The 17,102-nt window shown below is 38.6% G+C and overlaps 1 protein-coding gene across 1 annotated transcript in view; it reads right to left on the bottom strand.

Moving 5' to 3' along the window:
* Positions 1–16,866, bottom strand: part of LOC134670584 (GAS2-like protein 3) — a 107,379-nt gene extending 90,513 nt beyond the window's left edge. The window contains exon 1 of the mRNA XM_063528385.1: positions 16,703–16,866. The gene's annotated coding sequence lies outside the window, so the exon portion shown is untranslated. The remainder of the gene's footprint in view (positions 1–16,702) is intronic.
* Positions 16,867–17,102: the final 236 nt, after the last annotated feature.

Here is a 17,102-nt window from a genome sequence, read left to right as displayed (position 1 = left end):
ACCATTGTACAAAGCTTTGCTTAGTTCGGGACTAGGCCGATCTGTCTAAGATTGTCCCCAAATATTTATATTTATGTTTTTTCAACGTTGAGCCCATAATCTGCTAGAAGAACACCTAGGTCATACTGTATATACACGGGGACCAACCCCGAAATCGCGACGTATTTTTTATGCATTTCCGAACCGTGGGCTAAAATATCATAATGATAAGTTTACGATCTCTTTTTCCTTTCACTAAGAGCAACGGCTTTATCCTTGCCGTTATTATTTAACAACTTTTTATTGTCCATAATAATAATATCTTTTATGGACAGCCTTGGTTAACTTAAGTGTATTGCACCCGTGCCGTGGTTATTGTTATCTAATTAACACCGCGTAAGAGCGCAACGAATCACTTGTTATACCAAAGAATAATAAAAATAATAAAATAATAATAATAAAATTGTTTATTCATTTTAAGCATTCGTTTACATTGTACAAAGTTGGTACCTCTTTTTAAGTATCAAATACCTGTATCAAGAGGCACCGCTCTTCCTTAGTCATTAATTGAAGTGAACAACAATAATTTGTTACAATATTAAATAAAAAAAAAAAAGAAATAAAATTAACGTCTCAATGAAATAACAAAAATAGAACAGTTTTTTTAAAACTTAAAATAACAAGAGAATGAACTTTACAGTCCGTGTGTGTGTGTTTGTGTGTGTGTGTGTGTGTGTGTGTGTGTGTGTGTGTGTGTGTGTGTGTCTATGTGGGTATGTGTGTTTTTAGAGTTCAATGATATTATGAATTAAATTTTCAATGTCATGGTAACTTACATTTTAGCCAGTCCGTTACTATATTTTTACATTCATAGTATGATAACTTATATATATTCAGATGCTTATTTATATGATTGTATATTTTAGCAGATTTGCAAACAAATTGCCTACTTGCATATGTTGTATTTACTGAAACGGTTGGAATTATATTGCCTTTTCTCCGTCTATTTTGTGTGGTAGGTGTGAATGGTACAGTTTTGTGCAGTTTTATACTCGTAAATAATATGTATAGCTTAGACGAAAAGAAAAGTTAGCAAAAAGACTGTCAAGAGTCGGCTAACTTATGCTTCGCATTTTGCAATAACAAAGTGTGACCGTGTCATCATTAATGTCAAATTTCTATGAAAATATGACTTTGTAATGACACTCTCAATAAGTATTTAAGTCCGTGACTGATAAGAAAAATATAGACTAGAATCTGCATGCACATTGCACAGCAAGGCCTAAAGGACGATCTCACACAAACAGACATTACAAACACATTACAAATTTGGTGTGTTCCCCTTTATCTCCGCCGGGCACAAATGTAGTAAATGCATTTATACGACTCATTCATATATGGTGTACGTCGTCGTCTAAAAAACAGGCCAACGAACTCGCGATCTTCATCAGTAAAATACCGAGTTAGAAGACGAGATTATTATTAAATAGGTAATAGTCTCTATTTATAACAACACATGTCCTTATCAAACGAGCACATCGCCCTGAGACAACTCGTTATCACATGTGCTCAACAACTGCATGCTCCCAAATAGAGCATGCAATGTCAGTCTCGGGAAAGGTTTCAAATTTCCCGGGATTGGGTCAGGACCAATTCCGAGAATTCCCGGGAATTCGGGAAATTTCGGAAAATTAATAAAGTTAACATTTTGATTGAAATTATTATAACCAAATGATTAGTTAATATTTCTATTAGTTTTTAAACTAAATCATACTTAACGGTTGATATTTCGACTAAAATATACCTATCTATACTGTCAATATTCAAATTCAGACGTTTTCTAAGAATCAACTAACTAAGTAACTAATACGGCTCAACAACCCAAAGAGGGTCTTGGCCTCCGAAACGAAAGCACGCCACTTTTCCCGATCCTGCGCCGTTTCCTGCCAATTATTGGCTTAAAGCTGACGCAGATCTGCATTCACACTGTCTCCCAGTCCCAGGATCTTGCGAAAGATCTTTTTTTCCGCTACGAGGAGCTGACTTTCCTCTTTTTGTGTTAGTGTTCAGGCCTCGCACCCATACATAAGGATTGGTCGGATAACGGTCTTATATATCCTTAACTTAGTATTTCTGCTGAGAAGCCTGGACATCAACACTTTATGGAGGGCTGCGCTGCATCGCATGGCGTTTTAGATGCGAATATTGATCTCCTCCTATCCCCAACATGGAGACTTCCGCGCTGAACTCGTGTATTTTTGTAGCGCTTCATGTATTCAGTTTTTGACTGGTTAATCCTGTGACCTATCCTAGGGGCCTCTTTCTCCAAGACACTGGCTGCCTGTACTACTTCATCGCGGCTTTCCCCTAATAAAGCCAGGTCGTCCGCGTACCCTATCACTTTGTGCTTGCCGCTCAATTCCAGCCTTATGTCCAACGTTAACACTTTTCGGACAACATGTTCAAGGGCTAAGTTGAAGAGCATGGGTGATAAGGCATCTCCCTGCTTTAGACCGCGGTCATCACCTTGAATTCCTCGGTCTGCTCACCGCCTACCCTGACACGCATCCTACACTCTTTTGTTGCTGTACTACTAGTTTTCTAGGGATATTAAAATTTACAAGAATGGCATACGGAGCGTCCCTGGGCTATCTATGCTGTCATAGGCCTTAGTGAAGTCCAAAAACAAAGAGTGAACGCTTTGGGCGTACTCCCACTTCTTCTTCATAATCTCTTTGAGCAAGGAAATCTGGTCCGTCGTGCTGCGGTTTCTGCGGAAACCACATTGGTAATCCCCAAGGATTCTTTCTGAATATGGTTCCAGCCTCTTGAGCATTACGTTGGACAAAACTTTCTACGCTGTAGTGAGTAAAGCTACTCCTCGATAGTTTGAGCATCTCTTTTTCGAGCCTTTTTTGTGGACTGGACAGATGACACTGACGGTAAATAACTGATCGCATCTAAACTCTGTCACTTAAACTGGATCTTAATCTGTTACAAATGTAACCAGTCGAAGAAAACGTACTCATATACCATTGCTCTGTTGAACAAAGTATTGTTTTAGGAAAAAAAATATATATATATATATATGTACAACATAATTTTGGCTTGTAGCCAATTCGCAATTAGACATAAATCGATATAACATAACATTTATAAATTTCCCGAAATTTCGATATTTTCCCGGGAATTTTGTCTCCAGTTCCGATACTGGCTGAAAGTGCCCGTTCCCAGGAATTCTCGAGAAAAATCAGTCTCGGGAATTCCCGGGAGCATGCCCTACTCCCAAACAAACTGAATACAGAAACACTTAGCTGAACAATGACAGCGATAAATAAATATACCTAATTAATATCATAGGACAATCATACACAAATCGACCTAGCCCTACAGTAAGCTCAATAAAACTTGTTTTGAGGATATTAAACGATGATATTTTACGTAACATAACCTAGTAATTGTGAGACGATAATGAAAACTAATTAAGCGTGATTGATATTAATTAACTAATGAAGTAATTAATATCTAAAAATATGTAAGTAGTTATATATTGCGTTCTGCCACCTATTACTGCCATGAATCATGATTCAGAATAGAATTGATTAAAATATGATACAATTACTTAAAAGGTGAAAGTCGCGGTGTGGCATGCGTCATAATGACCTCATAATAAGTGGAATAGGTGATCAACTGATACGGACAAAATTAATCCCCATTATGTACGAGGATAATCCGATAAACTCTTTTGTAGACCACAATGTAGGTAGCAGGGCAATAGCTCAATAGTTTATCAGCTATCTTTGAGTAACAATATCATTATACAGATTGTACTAATAAGGTTGGGCAATAATAGATAATAGAACTAATACATAATAGAAAAGGAAAGTAAATTAATAATGTAAAGTTAAAGTATTATGTTCTTATTGGTGTTAAGTTTTTTTTTTTTTTTTTATTATGAATGGGCTTACTCATGGCCACAGACTAGCCGAGGCGTAGACGTGGCCTACGATGGAGCGAGCTCGCCCAGAAGGTGCCTGTTCACTCTTGATTTGAAGGTTGCCGGGTTATAAGAACACGGAAATATAGACGCCGGCAGGGAATTCCATTCCTTGGCAGTTCGCATAAGGAAAGTAGAAGCAAAGCGCTTCGTGCGAATTGGTGGAATATTTACCATGTAAGGATGGAAACCGGCCGTGCGTCTAAAAGTCCGATGGTAGAATGGGGACGGTGGTAAGTAATTGAAGTATTAAGTTTGTAGGTTAAGTTTGTTTGTACTTACTACATACTATATTATAGAATCAACGGATTTGCAATATATAATAAATAAAATTGAATATATATGGGAACTATCACCACCGATTAGCGTAATTTAGTAAGTGACTTTGAATCGGACTAGGAATGGAAATGGGAATGGAACTTCACACCATTCTGCTACCTCATTCTTCTCGGGTGGTTGCTCACCATCAGAGCAGTATCAGTATTCAGTAGTAGAAGTAGAGTTGGCTTGGGTTGTAGTCTAACGCTTACAGACCTTATAGTTAACTGCATCATTTACGTTATGGGTCATCCATGGTCAATATTTACATAGGTATTAAATATTATTAGCAAATCCGTAATGGCGTCTAAAAATCTGCATAAATAAAAACAATACCACACAGAGCCCCACAAGCACTCCCCGGTTATAAAAACTGTCTATAAACGGCCGACGCGGGCCGACGGATATAGACCGAGGGGCGAACACATGACGAGCACATACGCACACTCTTATTCCATGTTTTATTGTGTTCCACAAGATATTACGACGCGAGCAAGTAAGAATTATTTCCGAAAAAGTTCCAAGGAACAAGCCGTGCATTGAGAGACATTTTTTCACCCTCGTAACATTTTTACCGACATATGTAGCTAAGCACTTGATTATTATGTGTGGCGTATCAGAATTCAGAAGGTTGTAGGATATCAAGCGGGCCCCAGGCTCCCATGAGCCGTGGCAAAAGCCGGGACAACGCGAGGAAGATGATGTATGAATAGGTACTTAAAATAACACAAACACATAGCTCAATGCAATGTTAGTGTTAGTTTAAATTTTCTTATCATTTAAATTGTCCATTAGATAGCGTTTTTACAAATGATTCACGATGAGTTGGTCCATTGTGTAATCTAACCGATCCTGCAATCGATGAAAGCTGAACTGTTTACATCGCAGTGCAGTGCAGGTGCATTTCTAATCGTCAAACAAACAGAACACCATTTATGAGCAAGAGAAATTTATCAGTCAAACCAGACACGCCCGTCATTAAGTTACCAATCTGTAAGATAACCCGCAGGTCACGGAAAAAGAGCCCTCTATGCGTGTTATCCTGTACTTATATACAGTCACCATCAGATATAACAGCGCGGCCAAGGTGCTCAAAAATATCTGAACATGCACTTTAACGTCTTGATAATAGAGGGTTTGTTCAGATATCTTGTGAACCACGGCCGCTCCGATATACCTGAAGGCGCCCACGAGATCGCCCACAGACTAGAACGTGTATAGAGTGCTGATTGCACTTTCAACAAATTCACTACCCTTTTATAAGCATCCCTTGCACCGGCCGCCACCACCGTATAGAAAAATAGGTATATTTTTAGTTTTAACTCATTATACAATACTCCTACTAGTCTTAAAAACAATAAAAGTCACAATTTGTCATAAACTATAAATATGAAACGATTGTCCCGCAGACGGCTGACCTAAATCTGCTTTATTGTATCCTCGTGGGACAATGAACTAAACTCGGAATGAACAAGATTGCACATATATCGGAGCGGCCGAGGCGTTCACAAACATCTGAACATAGTCTCTATTGTTAAGACGTTCAAGTGCATGTTCAGATATTTTGACCACCTTGGCTTGGCCGCTCCGATATATGTGATGGCGACTGTAGCACAGTTAACTGACAACTTGTGAACCTTAATGATATGGACCCCTATTCGACAAGCGACGTTTGACGTATCATGTTGATCTCCCGTTGATGTGGGAAAAATCATAAGTTCTCGAATACGTACAATGTCAAAATTTGACATTAACAATCCACAGTTAGGGTGACAAGCAAACCAAACCGAACCACCCTTAGTTTAGAGTTGAGTTTTGGTAGTACCAAATGATATTATCCACCGTTGATGGAATCAACACTCAGTATGCAATAAAATCAACTGTTGATTTGACGTGGATGCGAAATCTGACAGTTGTACATGTCGAATTTGGTCGAAGATTCACCGTCAGTTATGTCGATGGCAGTGATGCTGTTAGTACCTACTGCTTTTGTCTTTATTGGGTGAGATTGGTGCAATGAAGGGAAACGGAGTTAGTCTTAAGACAACCATCCTCGTACCTACCTCAACATGGTACAGTCAGAATAAACACACAACTAGCAGTCAAACTTCAAACAAAAACAAATGAACGGTCGCGAGAGTTTTAAATTTTAGACTCCCTATCCTGTGGGCTTACCGCGAACGATCGACTTGTTGCCTCTCTGTCGCACCTGTAAATTCGTACATAAGTGTGACAGGGAGGCAACACGTCGGACGTGGTTTGCGGTAAGCCCTATGTTGTGGTATAAGTAATACATTCTACAAGCCCTGGAGAATCTTTATAACGAACGAGACGACAGCTAAACTACTTAGATACGAGAGCATCAGTTATCACACACATAAATATTACGATGTAATAATGGACAATAATGGATACCTCATAAATCTAGACTAATGTGACATTTGAAATGATGGAACTTTTATTCTTTTATCGAGTAAATAGTGTATCCTTAGGTATTTCTAGCAATGCACGCACGAGAACTTTCCAAATTTGCGAAACTTTCCACATGAGAAATTCTCGGTAACTTCTGAGAATGTTCTCGAGAACGAGAATTTATTTATTTATCGTAGTTTATACCATGAATATTCACGATAGTTTAGGTGTAGTCCTTACCCCCAGAAAATTCCGACTTTTGGTCGTCCGCTTCCGGTCAGAAAAATGTATGACGGCCCGGCCAAACGGTCAGACTTAGGTGGGGGGTGCTCGACCAAATGTCATAGAGGGACCCTGGCAGTTTTTGACGCCGCCATTTTTTTTCAATATGGCCGACTTTTTATTAAAACTTTTTGAATTTTGTCCTAGCGCGCTGAAATTTTGGTCACGAAATCTCGGGGTCCCCTAGATACCTATGAAAAAATTATTTTTGGAAAAATGCTACAATTGCGGGAAAACTGGCCACTTTTATTTCGTATGGCAACTTTTAAACGGTGCGTGATAGGTGGGGGGTGCTCGACCAAATGTCATAGAGGGCCCCGAGACAAAACAAACTGCATTAAAAAAAAACAAAATGGCCGACTTTTTTTTTAATTTTTTCAAGTTGGTCCGAGCACGCTGAGATTTGGCATGGCGGGAGATAGAGGCCTCTAGATTCTAATGAAACTAAAAAAAAAAATTGGAAAAATTTGTCGAAAGTCGAAATGTTCTCTGATATAAAGTGAGAATTTAAGCAACTTATTGGTAAATTTATCACATCAACAAAATAGCTAACTGTAATAGACAATAATATATGCATAATAACATTTAGTTTTAAGTTATGCCTATTTAAACTTTATTTCAAGTATATTCTCTTGTTTAAACAATAATTTCCATGTTGCAGGAATGTTCTGAGAACATTCTCGAGAACGTTTCCGCTTTTTGGGAATGTTCTGCAATTTGTACATTGCTAGGTATTTCTCGATATTTTTTCCCCTCGATAGTTTGAATCCTAAGGTATCGGTGTAGTTGGTCAGCTTTCCTTCAATATAACCTACCTATTAATCATCCCATATGCTAAAACTACTCAGTTCCCTTCCAAGTTTACACTAGAATTTACTGGTCATTTCCATTGAAAAGCAATTCACATAAGGATGTTTAGCCGAGTGCTTCCATCATCGGAGCCATCGCGGCAGTCGTAAGTTAGATGGTCCGCGAACGCGCGGGTGGTCGCTATAAAACGATCTAAATTTGTCTATGAGTGGTGTTTATGGCAATATACTCGTAGTGATGTACCACGGGATTCGCGGGAACAGCATTCCCGGGAATATTGGCTAAGAATTGGATTGGAATGCTTCCCTCCTTTTATGGAAGGGAAGAATGTCCCATCGAACCTGTGATTCTAGTAAATACAATAAGTATAATAGGTATAAATAAGGCGGTCCTCGAGCCCAACGGTCTGGCCAGGGTCGATGGCAAGAGGCATGACGGAATGACGCTGGTGCCTTGAAGTATGGGACGGCCCCTTGTCTGGGACGCTACGTGCGTAGATACCCTGGCGCCGTCCCATATTCCAGGCACCAAAGTTGGCGCTGGTGCGACCGCATCCTCGGCTGAAAGCCTCAAGCGCCGCAAATATGTCACACTAGGTAGTAGCTACATATTTGCGGCGTTTGGAGTGGAAACCTTGGGGCCGTGGGGACCTAGCGCGCGTCGCCTCTATGAGGAGCTGTCAAAGCGCCTCATAGAGGCCTCCGGTGACCAGAGGGCTGGCCAATATTTTGCCCAAAGGATCAGCATTGCTATCCAGCGGGGCAATGCGGCCAGCCTTCTGGGCACGCTACCTACTGACCAGGAAATAGGGCAAATTTTTTATTTATGTTTTCGTAGTGTTTTTAATTTGCTGTAAAAATCGTATTTAATAAAACCTACGTACAAGTAGGTAATTGAATACAAAGAGTCGAACTCAACGAATTTTGAATCTAGATTCGTGTCTAAGTCTTAAGAATAATTGACTGTTGAAAGTGCCGCAAAAATTAAATACAAACTTTAATAAAGGTGACTGAAAAAGGACAATTCAAATTCACTTTAGTTTAGAATATGACTCACTCGTACTTAAGTAATGAAACGTATTATCATATTTAATACATTGACCTGCATAGATATTTGTTTCCTGCAAGCAAAATTAAATGTCTTTGCAAGAGGGGGTTAGTTATCTCTGTATCTGTGAATATATTTCAGGATTTAGGTAGGTACGATATATATAATACGGAGACAACGCAACACTAATCGAAAATCCGAGTTTATGGCATAGAGTAGCTCATGTTTATGGTCGGCACGAGATTTGTATGTATAATGACACATCCGGTGGCTTCGGGTAATCGGTGCGGCATTGGTTGTTGATGTTGATACCGACGCGTGGGAACTCGCGGATGGCACTATCATAACACAAAACATTTCTCTCGTTCATGATATTGGAGCATTCCACGGGCTGTCCCGTACAAACGCATTGTATTTCCTGTGTTGCGACTTTTTTCTCGGCATTTAAAGCAGGCGATTATTTATCTGTGCATATTTTTGACCATTTGTCATAGAAAAGGAAACTCTTACACCTTTAAATCTTCAGAAACTTCGCGTTTGTACGGGACAACGGTAGACAATTTCATGGAATGCTCCTATTATGTTTTGCAAACGCACATTAGACTTTGGACATCCGTACTAACAAAGAACGATACACAACATTATAAAAATATAAAATGCGATAGTAACTATATTTCTCTACCTATTGTAGCTTAAATTAAACTGCTACATAAATTTCCATAAAAATTGGTTTAGCTACATGTAGGTTTTGGGCCCTAGGAAGAAAATAAGTAGAAAGGTACCGTTTTTATCACGGAAATAAATTACATTTTTTTTTTATTATTTATTATGAATGGGCTTACTCATGGCCACAGACTAGCCGAGGCGTAGACGTGGCCTACGATGGAGCGAGCTCGCCCAGAAGGTGCCTGTTCACTCTTGATTTGAAGGTTGCCGGGTTATAAGAACACGGAAATATAGACGCCGGCAAGGAATTCCATTCCTTGGCAGTGCGCATAAGGAAAGTAGAAGCAAAGCGCTTCGTGCGAATTGGTGGAATATCTACCAAGTAAGGATGGAAACCGGCCGTGCGTCTAAAAGTCCGATGGTAGAATGGGGACGGTGGAATAAGCTCGTGTAGCTCTTGGGCACACTCCCCGAAGTGCAACCTGTAGAATACCGACAGGCTGGCGACTTTACATATTATTTATTGCGGTCTTTCGGCGCAGACAAAGTCACGAGACGAAGCTAGTATTTAATATATTTTGCAAACGGTTTGCATTAAGCATTCAATAGGTTTTCGGGTTTATTGGTTCAGGATATCGGTATATGAGTTGGTATTTTATTGTGGACCGTTCTTCCTCGTGTGATCGAGTAATATCGTTGTATTAATTTTGGACGCGTCGCGTCGCGCAACGGATGTTATTATAAACTGAGGTTCCGCGCATTCTATTTACATACATACAGGGTGATTCAGGAGACGTGAGCAGGACTAACACTGCACATTTCGTAAATTATAAGCAACTGCTTCGTATGAGTATTAGTGAGGTTAACGTTAATTTTCTAGTCGTGTTGAAAAAAAAAAGTTTATAATTTATTTACGACATGCATGGTCACCCTAAAATTAGAATACAACTAGGTACCGATATTCTGTGTCAAATTGAATGAAATCCCTGTCATCACGGTCAGTTGACAGTTCATTTTCTTCGTAATCAATATGCTGTCATTACGGTTAAAGAGGTTTTATGTTTATTAATTAGGTCTTGTAGGGTGACCATGATAGTAGAGAATTAAATTTGCCCTCACCAAAAAGTTAAAAAATAGGAAAAAGTGTGGTTGTTTTGCCTAAATACAACGGTGATCTATCAATTATCAGTTACTGAGTGTGCAGGATTAGTCCTGCTCACGTCTCATGAATCACCCTGTATACATAAATGTTATTCTCCATCCGCGGAACGGTAGCAATGATTATTTTTATTTGAACACTTATTTTATTTACTTATAAGACTTCGAGTCACTTGAATGCTCTATTTTGTAAATACATGGCGTATGGCTTGCTGCACAAAGGACTTTTAATTATCTACCTATATATGTAGAAGGTGTTCAATCTAGTCTAACAAATTATAAATATTACTACACATTGATTTTAATGTCAAATTATTATTGATTAGCAAAAGCTTTCCTTAAAATCCATGACTGCTTCTGTAAGTCGTTAGTTTCATTGCTAAAAAATGATAAAAAAGAGCTATTATAAAATACTTGTCAATGACTGAGTATGTTGCAATTTAAGTTATGGAGGGGCAAACGATTTTAATGTTCTTCACCTATTTCACGTGAGTATACTGTCCACATATGTTCTGTAGATAACCGGCGGTATTTCCGGACCGATACGACCTTCAAACCTTCAAGAAAAGAGCGTACTCCCATCTTTAGGGCCGGCAACGCGCTTGCAACCCTTCTGATGTTGCGGGTGTCCATGGGCGGCGGTAATCGCTTACCATCAGGTGATTTGTCTGCTCGTTTGCCTCCTATTTCATAAAAAAAAGTATTTAGGTAAAGCGGCGTGTACACGTGACAAAGGACGTAGAAAGATGCCGATAACCTATGTCGCTGCGGGTCACGTTTATCGCTGTCGTAAACTCTCTCTTATATCGTACTTATCGTAATTCCTAGTATATAATATACCTACGATGCCTACGAGCATGTGCTCAGTTCCTTTAAGATTAACGAGAAAATATCAAATGGGCTGTTTTAGTTCAAACTCGTTGAGTATATTTCAAAATTTTAGTTTTGTTTATATTGTTTCTACTCAGAATCACAAGCTCTTTCGATCCTAATAGGACAAAGAAGGTGTTTTAAAATTTTCATATATACATTTTTCGATTCTTCCTTCTTCCTCGCGTTATCCCGGCTTTTTGCCACGGCTCATGGGAGCCTGGGGTCCGCTTGATAACTAATCTCAAGAATTGACGTAAGCACCAGTTTTTACGAAAGCGACTTCCAACCCAGAGGGGAAACTAGGCCTTATTAGGATTAGTCCGGTTTCCTCACGATGTTTTCCTTCACCGAAAAGCGACTACATACATGTAACAATTTTGTATAGGTACGTGCATTTTTCGATACTAAAGAGCTCGTAATTCTGTGTAGAAATAACAAAAAAGTGTCCAAATAAAAAAAGTGTCTTATACAACTTGAAATATAATACACTACTTCAATTCCCGTACATTTACTTTAATACTATACTACCTACATATTTCAATTGTCGTAACGTAAGTTGAAATCGAAGACGACGAGTTGACGAAATGTCACGAGTAATTTACTGGCGTCGTGGAAGCACGAACACAAGTAAACATGAGCCCTCCAATTTGCTCGACACACGCAAAACGACGACGTGCGAGTACGAAACAAGAAGGGCGGGTACGGAGACTTTCGTGAGGAATGTCGAATACTTTATCGAAAATGAAGTTGAGCAAAAACTCGTCCGCACTCCGCACATAGGGTTGCCATACGTCAGTATTCCCCTGACATGTCAGGATTTTTGGTCCCTTGTCAGGATTGGGAGGGACTTGGTGAGTGCTGACACTCACGTTCTTATTGGGTTAAAAAAAGAACAGAATAGCAGGTTCGTATTCGCCTACACTGCCTACCGACTCAATACTGCATGTGTTAGTATTTTGACTGGCTGTCAGTGGACCGTATCTACTTGCAATAAAGTTCACAAGCGTTATGTCGACTATAGCACGTTCGTGTTTGCGACTACAAAATTAATCCTCTGATTGGGTTGATTGATACTCGTGTGTTTAAACAAACATGGAGGCCGGTGCCTGCTTCGAAGGCAGGGTCACTACAGACTAGACTAAGAAGGGTGTTAAACATAAAGTACAGCACTTAGTAACTAATTCCCATACTACATACATACATGTGTGTCATACATGATATGCGATAATCGAGATAAAACGGCGGTGTAGAGTAATTGCATGCAATTAACCGTGTGACGTACTCGCACTCGTGTCGCAAGCTGCAAGTGTTACTATATCGGCCTTTAGACACTATGGGATTAAGCACAAATAGCGACTACAGAGTTGAAAGAAAGACAGAGGTACAGATAGATAGGTACTTAACCTCTTGTATGCGTAATATGATAAGGATCCTGTTCTTTGAAGTCTTCTTTCTAGAGTATTTTGTTCTTTTATCAGAGAAATAATTTTTTCTACTCTACACAGCACAACCGCGGTTGTTCTGTTCAAGTCGGTGCAAAATTAGCTTAGACGGACTCTACAACGCTGAGTTGTGTTTTCATGTCATACTTAAACAAGAGGATATCGGCGTGTTCTCACAGTGCAGTCATCTCAGCGACTTTATCTCTGCCGGCTCTGCCTATATTATCCATTTTAACTCTGTGGCTGGAACTTACCGGCGTTAATCTGATTTCTTAAGAATACCTTATTCGTCAAGCAAAGCCGTGAGAAATTTAAGCCGCGCCAAGTGCAGATAATCTCGCCAAAAATGAAATAATTCCTAGCGTTGCCTGGCTCTAGCCACAATGCAGTCTGAAATCCGCTCGGCAACTTTATTTCTAGGATTAGCACAGGCAAGATTTTGTTAAGAAGTCGACTGTCAAGTGCCATCTGACCTTCCGGCACAAAGGGGAACCTAGATGTTGGGATTAGTCCGGTTTAACAAAGCGACTATGTTGTTAATAAATTATAATTTATGTTTTGTAGTTACTTTCAAAAAAGTAATTAATCGTTACCGCCTGGCTACAAACGTTAATTTATATTACTTTTTTTTTTTAAGCCTGAGTGCGACTCAAATTGTCTCCTTGGCGCAGTGTCGACGTACTATGCGTATTTATGTAGCCTCGCTCTGCATTTGCTATCGTATGTATAACGGAGTGTGCTCCGAGGAATCGTTTGGATTATGCCGCAACTCACTAGTACAACCCCTGTGGTTTTGCGGGTGTCCATGGCGATTCGTCTGCTCGTTTGCCTCCTCTCTCATAAAAAAATGCCATTTTGTCAAGTTTATTCAAAGAAAAGAAAAAAACATACTAAGTATATAGGTACTTATCTACCTTTCTACAATGCATTCTTGATAAATGAATGTTTCTAGTTCTTAACAGTGAGAGCATGTCACTGTTATCGCTCTGTTATTGTTCTAGTTCAAGCAAATAAAGTATACGAAGACTGTGTGCACGATATTGGCGCCCTTTTGGCGGCTACGGGCGCAAGTTATCTGACAGATAACAGACAACAATAATATGAAAAAAAAGAGTCCTGCAGTCAAAAAATTTAAAAATGTATGTATAGTCAAAAATACAAAAATAAAGTGTCGAAAAATTACAGTAAGTATACGATCAACAAAAGCTATGTTTTGTTCTTTTTGTGAGGAATCATGACGCTAGTGATACTGATCGACTAAAAACGAAAAATAAACAATAACTTTACCATCACTAACCAAATAGGGTACCTAAGAAACTCTACAAAAATATACCCAGGTACCTATTTACCACTAACTTCTAAATCTAAAGTAAGAGACTAATTAATTACAAGTATAATAAACACTATGTCAAATATTGCACAACGCTCTTACGTCAGTCAACATCTACAAACAAGTCAACCAACATGCGTCGACGTCAAATTATCAGTTATCAGGCAGGGGCAGGCAGGTAGGAAAAACACGAGAAGCTATTACTTCATTTACGCCAATTTAACTAACGCTCGCTTGCATCGTCGAGATTAGTTTATCAACTACCATATGTCCTTCCCCGGGCCTCAAATTATCTACATACATACTTTATACTTTACTTTCGCAGACAAAATAATATTGATAGGGATTATGTAACCGCATATCGTCTGTTTCGATAAAATGTGGACAATTAATTAAATAAGCCTGAATGACCGCAAAGGCTTACTATAAGCCGACCGACGACGTGTCAAAATGTTGTGACATGGAAACAATATGTTTGCCTTACCATGCCGGTTCATTATGTCGAGGTGTTTAATCATCGTTAACGATTTTATTATTATTGTAGTTAATTAGTAGACAGTGGTGGTATAATTGCTGGAATTTGAAATAAAAACGCATCTATTACGAAAGAGTTATGGTTCAGCACTCATTTAATGAAAATGTTAAACGATTAAAAACTAAAGTAGTAACCGGGGTGATAAAGGACGGGGGAAGTCCCTTGTCTACTCCAATACACTATAAATTATAAAATTAGAGTTAATAAGCTTAAGCACGTCCCGCATAATATCCGTTTGTGAGGAACTTATTGTTAGATTCGGTCCAACCTAACTTCAACTCTTCAGCGTGTTTGATAGCACAGACTGTGGAAGTGTAATTTTTTATAGACATTTGACGTTTATGATAACACTTCCACGCTCTGCGCTATCAAATTCGCTGCAGAGTTAGCTTGGTCTAAGTCTATTTGTTACTTATTTTTATTAGGATAATAATTAATTTTCTATCATTTTATGTTTTGACCTAAACAGTTTTGACTTTTCTCTAGCCAATATTTTACTTTGCTTTTTATGTATTGTTATTACTTATTACCTACGTAAGTAAGTCATAAACAGTATTAAACATTAGGTGCAAGATGTGATGCTTAATATTCTTCTTTTACATACCTATTACCTATATAGTTGTTATTTATTAACCAATCCTGTAATTTAGGTTTCTTGCTAGGAGAATTAGACCTCAACGCGTTCCTTGTAAATATTTATGTACCTAATCAATAATGATTGATTAGAAATTCCTTACTGGTATTTATTTTACATACTAATTAAAATAAATTTATATTTGTTTTTACTATTACAAACATAATTTTATTTCTAAAACACAAATACCTATTTTAAAGATACAAACTCCGATTTATTTACCTAATCAACGAAATCAAAGAAAGTTAGCTAAATAGGTAGGTGCCTACTTGTGATTCGCCGATCGTTTTTTTTTTATATGTTATAGTATCACCCACCTGTCAAATGGTAGCTTCCAGAACCAGCCAGCTACCTGAGCGAGCCTGCTTTGCAAACTACAGTAAGAACGTATACAATAACAACCCTTATTTCTTTGTAACTTTTTAAATACGAAATACCAAAACAAACTGACCATTGTTATTTTATCCGGTTGTAGAAATAATCAGTTTACTGTTATGTTGTCGAAGATCGCCGTAATCTTATCAGTGCTATTGTTTTGGCGTAGGTATGCGCTAACGGAGCCATTACCTCACTGCGGAGCCTCGACGTTGCGGAGCTGGCGCAACGGCCTAGGATTCATTACGCTCAATGCCTACTTAATTGCTGCTTTAATTAAGTACTAATTAGATTTTACCTAGATAGTTTTGTAATCTAGATTATACAAGTGAAGGGTATATATTTAAAAAGCAGTTGCAATAACTAAAACATTTCATTTTTAAGTAAATAAAATACACAAAATTTTATGGCTATAAACAGTCTAAACCTAAACGAATTACCTACCTTGCTATTTAATTATTGCTATTATATACCTACATTAAAGCAGAGGATAAGACTACCAGTTGATTATTAATGTTAATCATCATGATACCTAGGATTAAAGTTTGTTTTGTTGTCGTTTTTTGACGAACAATAATATACTTACCTACTTACCTTGTTTTTAAAATATTATTGATGTGGGTAGAATCATTTCGTTTCTTAAACTGTCCACAGGTGCTTTGGTTGTTTATTTTATTTCTAACACGATTAAGAAAAAAACTGTATTAGGTACCTAATTTAATAAAATAACCAAGTCCATTACGTCTTTTAGAATTAAATATCAATTCAGAAAATTTAATTAATCAAGCTATACCCAATCAAAACTAAATGTGAACAAACATTCACCGCAAACCTAAAAACTTACCAAAATATTATGAACACGCTCCGAACATCACTGCAATTCCACTTTGTTCTGTCTGTACTGACACTACCGGTACCGAATTTAAAACTCAAAAGTAACTAGTGCCGTACCGGTAAACTTGGATCGTGACTACGTCGTGGGTGCGCGTGAGTGGCGTGCGGATCGCGCGGCGCGTGAGATATGACTGCTGTGCCGTGCCGGTCGGCCCGGTCGGTTCGGTATGGGTCGCGGTCGCGGCGGCGGCGCTAGGGTGGCTAAGTAGTGGCTATGAGATGCAGTGGGTGCAGTTGTCGTTTTTGAAGTGGCAGTTTTGCGATGTTTTTTCAGGATGCTTGCCGCTGAAATGGAATATATGTACTTCAATTTAAATGGAATATAGGATTTTTTAAAGTCAAACTCGTGT

This window comes from Cydia fagiglandana, chromosome 14, assembly GCF_963556715.1.
Source record: "Cydia fagiglandana chromosome 14, ilCydFagi1.1, whole genome shotgun sequence".
In the NCBI taxonomy this organism is placed as follows: domain Eukaryota; kingdom Metazoa; phylum Arthropoda; class Insecta; order Lepidoptera; family Tortricidae; genus Cydia; species Cydia fagiglandana.
This window is presented reverse-complemented; position numbering and strand designations above follow the sequence as displayed.